This window comes from Arachis duranensis, chromosome 1 (assembly GCF_000817695.3).
Source record: "Arachis duranensis cultivar V14167 chromosome 1, aradu.V14167.gnm2.J7QH, whole genome shotgun sequence".
Classification (NCBI taxonomy): domain Eukaryota; kingdom Viridiplantae; phylum Streptophyta; class Magnoliopsida; order Fabales; family Fabaceae; genus Arachis; species Arachis duranensis.
The window spans coordinates 83,975,117-83,982,267 of NC_029772.3; the positions used below are offsets into that span (position 1 = coordinate 83,975,117).

General features: G+C 35.2%; 1 non-coding gene across 1 annotated transcript; it reads left to right on the top strand.

The window, feature by feature from the left end:
* Window positions 1–224: 224 nt before the first annotated feature.
* Window positions 225–332, top strand: LOC127742598 (small nucleolar RNA R71). Its single transcript, XR_008003941.1, has one exon. It is a non-coding gene; the product is annotated as a small nucleolar RNA R71 (small nucleolar RNA).
* Window positions 333–7,151: the final 6,819 nt, after the last annotated feature.

Below are 7,151 nucleotides of genomic sequence, written 5' to 3' on the forward strand. Positions count from 1 at the left end.
AAAGCATCAATTTCAAGAACTCCTCTCTTCTGAGGCATCTCATTACTCACAGGATTCCTCTCAGATGTGTACATGAGTTGGTTATTTGCAACCATGTCAATGAGTTCTTGAGCTTCTGCAGGCATTTTCTTTAGGTGAATGGATCCACCTGTAGAATGGTCCAGTGACATCTTAGAGAACTCAGATAGACCGTCATAGAATATATCCAAAATGGTCCACTCTGAAAGCATATCAGAAGGACACTTTTTGGTCAACTGCTTGTATCTTTCCCAAGCTTCATAGAGAAATTCACCATCTTTTTGCCTGAAGGTCTGAATGTTCTCTCTAAGCTTGCTCAGCTTTTAAGGAGGAAAGAACTTGGCCAGGAAGGCCGTGACCAGCTTATCCCAAGAGTCCAGGCTATCTATAGGTTGTGAGTCCAACCATGTTCTAGCTCTGTCTCTTACAGCAAAAGGCAAAAGCATGAGCCTGTAGACTTCAGGATCTACTCTATTAGTCTTAACAGTATCATAGATAGGGATGTTCTGATGGAAGTCCATGAAACTTGCAGTTCTATTGCATTAGAGCAACTAGTTGAGGCTTCAGCTCAAAATTGTTTGCTCCAATAGCAGGGATTGAGATGCTTCTTCCATAAAAATTGGAAGTAAGTGTAGTATAATCACCAAGCATCTTCCTTGCATTGTTGTTGGGTTCGGCCATGTCTCTTTCTTTTTCGAGATTCTCTGTAAGGTTTTCTCTGGATTGTTGTGCTTTAGCTTCTTCTTCAGAGTTCTTTCAGGTTCAGGATCTGCTTCAACAAGAATGTCCTTGTCCTTGCTCCTGCTCATATGAAAAAGAAGAGAACAGAAAAGGAAGAAGAATCCTCTATGTCACAGTATAGAGATTCCTTTATGTGAGTAGAAGAAGAAAAGAATAGAAGAAGGAGGAGAAAAATTTGAACATAGAGGAGAAGAGAGAGTTCGAATTTTTAGATGAAGAGAAGAATTAGTAAATGAATAAATAAATAGAAGGAGATGAGAGGGGGAGAATTTCAAAAATTATTTTTGAAAAAAGGTTAGTGATTTTCGAAAATTAAGAGAAAAAATAAAATTAACATTAAAATTTGAAACAATTAGTTAATTAAAAGAATTTTAAAAAAGAGGGAGGTGATTTTTGAAAATTAGAGAGAGGAAAGTAGTTAGGTGGTTTTGAAAAAGATAAGAAATAGTTAGACAAACAAAAAGTCAATTAGTTAGTTGAAAAATATTTGAAATTCAATTTTGGAAAGATAAGAAGTTAGAAAAGATTTTGAAATTAAAGTTTGAAAAAGATATGATTTGAAAAAGATATGATTGAAAAGATATGATTTTGAAAAGATGTGAATAAAAAGATATGATTGAAAAGCAATTTTTGAAAAAGATTTGATTTTTAATCTTGATTACTTGACTAACAAGAAACTAAAAGATATGATTCTAGAAATTAAAGATTGAACCTTTCTTAACAAGAAAGTAACAAACTTCAAATTTTTGAATCAATCGTATTAATTGTTAGTAAAGTTTTCGAAAATTTTGAAATAAAATTAAGAAAAAGATTTTGAAAATCAATTTTAAAAATTTTCGAAAATAATAAAAAGTAAAAAAATGAAAAAGATTTGATTTTAAAAAAAATATTTTGAAAAGATAGGATTTTTGAAATTGAAATCTTGACTTGACTAACAAGAAATAACTTATTTTAAATTTTTTTGACTAAGTCAACCCAAAGATTTCAAAAATTATGAGTAAAATAAAGGAAATATATTTTTTTGATTTTTTTTAATTTAATTTGGAAAGAGAAAAACAACAAAATGACTCAAGACATAAAAATTATGAATCAAAACAACTAATGCATGCAAGAACACTATGAATGTCAAGATGAACACCAAGAACACTTTGAGGATCATGATGAACATCTAGATTTACTTTTGAAAAATTTTCAAGAGAGGAAAACATGCAAGACACCAAACTTAGAAATTTTCAATGTTTAGACACTATGGATTAAAAAATGCATATGAAAAATAACAAAAGACACAAAACAAGAAAATATGAAGATCAAACAAGAAGACTTATCAAGAACAACTTGAAGATCATGAAGAACACCATGCATGAGTTTTTTCGAAAAATGCACAAATTTTAAAAACATGCAATTGACACCAAACTTAAAAATTGACACTAGACTCAAACAAGAAATACAAAAATATATTTTTGATTTTTTTATTTCTTTTCCGAAAATTATTTTGGAAAAACGAAAACAAATAAAAAAATTTTGAAAGATTTTTGAAAATTTTTTGAAAGGAAAATTACCTAATCTGAGCAACAAGATGAATCGTCAGTTGTCGAAACTCAAACAATCCCCGGCAACGGCGCCAAAAACTTGGTGCACGAAATTGTGATCTCAATGGCGCCAACAACTTGGTACGCATCAGGCGGATTCTAATGGTTATAATGGTTTTCGAATATAAAGATAAATAAAGCATAAAATAAAGATAGAGATACTTATGTAATTCATTGGTAGGAATTCCAGATAAGTGCATGAAGATACTATGTTCCTTCTGAATCTCTGCTTTCCTACTGCTTTCATCCAATCATTCTTACTCCTTTCTATGGCAAGCTGTATGTAGGGCGTCACCGTTGTCAATGGCTACTTCCCATAATCTCAATGAAAATGGTCCAAATACGTTGTCACAGCACAGCTAATCATCTGTCGGTTCTCGATCATGTCGGAATAGGATCCATTGATCCTTTTGCGTCTGTCACTACACCCAACACTCACGAGTTTGAAGCTCGTCACAGTCATCCCAACCCAAATCCTACGCCGAATACCACAGACAAGGTTTAAACTTTCCAGATCTCAAGAATGCTGCCAATGGATTCTAGCTTATACCACGAAGACTCTGATCTCACAGAATAGGAGGCTCGGTTGTCAGGCGAGGCAACCATGCGTCGTGGGTCAGGAATCCAAGAGATACACACTCTAGCTTTCGCAGGTAGAACTGAAGTGTTTGTCAGGCACGCGTTCATAAGTGAGAATGGTGATGAGTGTCACGGATCATCACATTCATCAGGTTGAAGTACGAATGAATATCTTAGAATAAGAATAAGTATGAATTGAATAGAAAACAATAGTAATTGCATTAATATCGAGGAACAGCAGAGCTCCACACCCTTAATCTATGGTGTGTAGAAACTCCACCGTTGAAAATACATAAGTGATAGAGGTCCAGGCATGGCCGTGAGGCCAGCCCCCAAGGTCTAAGAACTAAACGTCCCAAGATCTCTGATATGCCAAATATGTCTAATACAATAGTAAAAATTTCTATTTATACTAGACTAGTTACTAGGGTTTATAGAAATAAGTCCAAGTACAGAAATCTACTTCCGGGGCCCACTTTGGTGTGTGCTTGGGCTGAGCTTGAGCTTTACACGTGCAGAGGTTTCTCTTGGGGTTAAACGCCAAGTTGTAACATGTTTTTGGCATTTAACTCTGGTTTGTGACGTGTTTCTGGCGTTTTACTCCAGAATGCAGCATGGAACTGGCGTTGAACACCAGTTTGCGTCATCTAAACTCGAATAAAGTGTGAACTATTATATATTTCTGGAAAGCTCTGGATGTCTAATTTCCAACGCAATTAAGAACGCGCCATTTGGAGTTTTGTAGCTCCAAAAAATCCATTTCGAGTGCAGGGAGGTCAGAATCCAACAGCATCTGTAGTCCTTTTTCAGCCTCCTATCAGATTTTTGCTCAGGTCCCTCAATTTCAGCCAGAAAATATCTGAAATCATAGAAAAACACACAAACTCATATTAAAGTCCAAAAATGTAAATTTTGCATAAAAACTAATAAAAACATCCCTAAAAGTAGCTAGATCTTACTAAAAACTACCTAAAAACAATGCCAAAAAGCGTATAAATTATCCGCTCATCATTCTCCACTTGCATGCTTTTTCTCTCCATCCCTTTGATCCATTCCTAGCCTTTCCAATCTGAATTCACTAACAAACACATCAAGGCATCTAGTGGAATCAAAGGTGAATTAAAATTTAGCTAATTAAAGGTTCGAAAAGCATGTTTTCACACTTAAGCACAATTTCGGAGACAATCATGAAACCATGCTATTTCATTGGATAAATGTGGGTAAAAGGTGATAAAATCCCCTAAATTAAGCACGAGATGTACCACAAAATAGTGGTGCATCAAATCACCCCACACTTAAACCTTAGTATGTCCTCATGCTAAAGTTAAGAGAAAACAAAGGGTATCAACATTTATTCAATGTAACGACTACCTAAATGCAACCTATCTTTATGCAACTATCTATATGGATGCATTTACTTGGTCAAAACAAATCAATTCCCAAGAGAACATATATAAGCTTAAGGCCTAAAGCGATAGCAATCAAATCAAATCCACAATTGAATTGAGTTATTATATATTTTTACAAACTTACAAGAAAAGTGATGATTCTAGGTGGAGACATGTAATTGAGCAATCGAACCCTCACTGGATGTGTTTACACTCTATTCGCTCAAGTGTTTAGGGTTGATTCACTCAATTCTTCCCTAATCATGCTTTCCAAGATTTATTTTTCATCTAACAATCAACAATTATTTCATGCATGCATACAAGTATCATGAGGTCTTTCTCATAGGTTGTAATGGGGTTAGGGTCAAGGTAGAATGCATATGGTCAAGTGAGCTTGAAATTTGAATCTTTAATCAACTTAAAATTCCCACCTAACTTATGACAACCTATACGATTTCAAAACTAACCTAACTAACCATTCTTCACTTTTTCACATACTCATGCGTTTTCTTTTCATTTCACAACACCTATGCATTGATCTTTATTGAGCTTTACTTTGGGACTTTTTGTCCCTTTTTTATTGCTTTTCTTTTTCTTTCTTTTTCTATTTTTTTCTTTTTTCTTTCTTTTCTTTTCCACTTTTTCTTTTGTTTTTCTCATATTTGTTTTCTTTCAAACTATATACAAGAACTTCAATGCATAAGGTCTAACATTTGATTAATACATGAGTATGCACCCAATTCCCAAATATAAAAGTACAAGATAAAACACCCTGTTATCCCCATAATGTCCCAAGTTTCCCCCACTTGAATGATGCTCACACTCACTAGCCTAAGCTAATCAAAGATCCAAATAAAGGACATTTATTATTTTTCGCTTTAAGGCTTGTAATGTGCTAAAATAAGGAACAAGTGGGTTAATCATAGGCTCAAAGTTGGCTAACAATGGAAGATAAAAGGTAGGCTATTTGGGTAAGTGAGCTAATGAAATGATGGCCTCAATCATGTAAATGCATGAATACACAAAATAATGGACATAGAGAATCAAACAAATCAAAGATTACAATCATAGGAAGAGAATAATGCACACAAGAAGGAAAATAAGTGGTTATAAGATGTAACCACACAATTAGCCTCAAAACTCCCAATGTTGTGTGTTCTTAGCTCAAAAACATGATCCACAATATATATATAATTCAAGCAAGTTCTATGAAAAGGTTTTCACTCAAATCAATTGGGATGTCAATGCCCTATTAAGAATGTTTTTCTTGGAAAATATCATGATTTTGACTAATCTTATTATATATATACATATGTATGCAACCAAAAATCCTAAAAGATCTAAAAAAATGAAATGCAAAAGTGTTGAGATTAGAAACTTGTCACCCAAAAATGCCAACCGGTCGGATGACCTCCCCACACTTAAAAGTTTGCACCGTCCTCGGTGCATTCTAAGATGAGCAAGGGGGTATGGCGACTCTCCGAGTTGCTACCTTCAGCTGGTAGGCCAACTGGTTGCTGCACGTTCTTTCTTCGCTTCCATTTTTGCTTATAATGATTCATCCTGAAATTAGAAGGCATCATAGTAAGAAAAGTAAATACAAAAGCAAGGAAGCATACATTGTTGGAATGAGGTAATGATCACTAGAATTGAGTGAGTGAAATAGTGTGACATTGATGAATATAAGTGTGTGGTTCTAAATTGTGCACGGTTTAGAGCACATACTAGCATGAAAAGAACTATGTCACAATTACACAAAAAGGAACATGCACTTCACTCATCCTAATGTGCTTGAGATGCTCTAAACTTGTAGGTGAAGACACTCAAACAAGCAATAAAGAAGCATGGGAGCATTCAAGCCAAAAACATATGGATGCATATAATCAAAAAACACCACGCATTAAGATAAATGCACAACATCCATTGAGAAATTGCCTAATCAAAGGAAAGGATTCAAATCACATGGTGGCCAAATCATGCAATTCAAAAAAATATAGAGTACTTGAAAGTAATTCGCATTCACTTGGTATTCACAAAATGAAGCAAGAAGAACTCAAACCAAGTAACAATATATACCCTCAATCAAAGAATCCAACAATGAACATAAACAAAATTGACATTAAGATAACATCCTCTTTAGTACTCAGCAGCAATCAATGGTGAATAGGATTAACAATCCAACACTTATAATGAAAAGTAGAAAATTAAAGGAAAATTCAACTAACTAATTGACTACCTAAAAGAAATGGTTATGGATGGTGTTTGGTAGTGTTGGATAATGGGTAGGAGAAGGGAAGAAGAAAGGAGAAGGGAAAGAAATGGAAAGAGGAGAAGAAAAGGAGATGATGAAAGAAGGCTGTCCACGTGTACGCATGAGTGACGCGTGCGCGTGGGCAGTGACAAAAAATGGAGGTGACACGTACGCGTGCATGGCAAACCAGAGAGGTGAAGCGTGCGCATCCTTCACACTTACGCGTGGGTTGGTTTGTGCCTCAGGCACAATGTTCACGCAATGCAGGTGCAACTCTCGGGTGGATGTATGGAGGGTTGAAACTTCTTGATCCATGCGTACGCGTAAGGCACGCGTGCGCGTGGATGGGCGAAGAAGTGTGGGTCACGCGTATGCGTACATGACGCGTACGCGTGGGTTGGTGCTCTGTTTTTCAAAATTTTCTATGTTTTTGCACCAATCCAAGCATTCCAAACCCCCAAACAGCTACCAAAACACCACAAAACCTTATTTAACATATTAAACTACCAAATAAACTCAACAAACCAAACAAAACATGAAATTAAACTACTTTTACCAATATGTACAAAAGGGAAAAATAAAAAG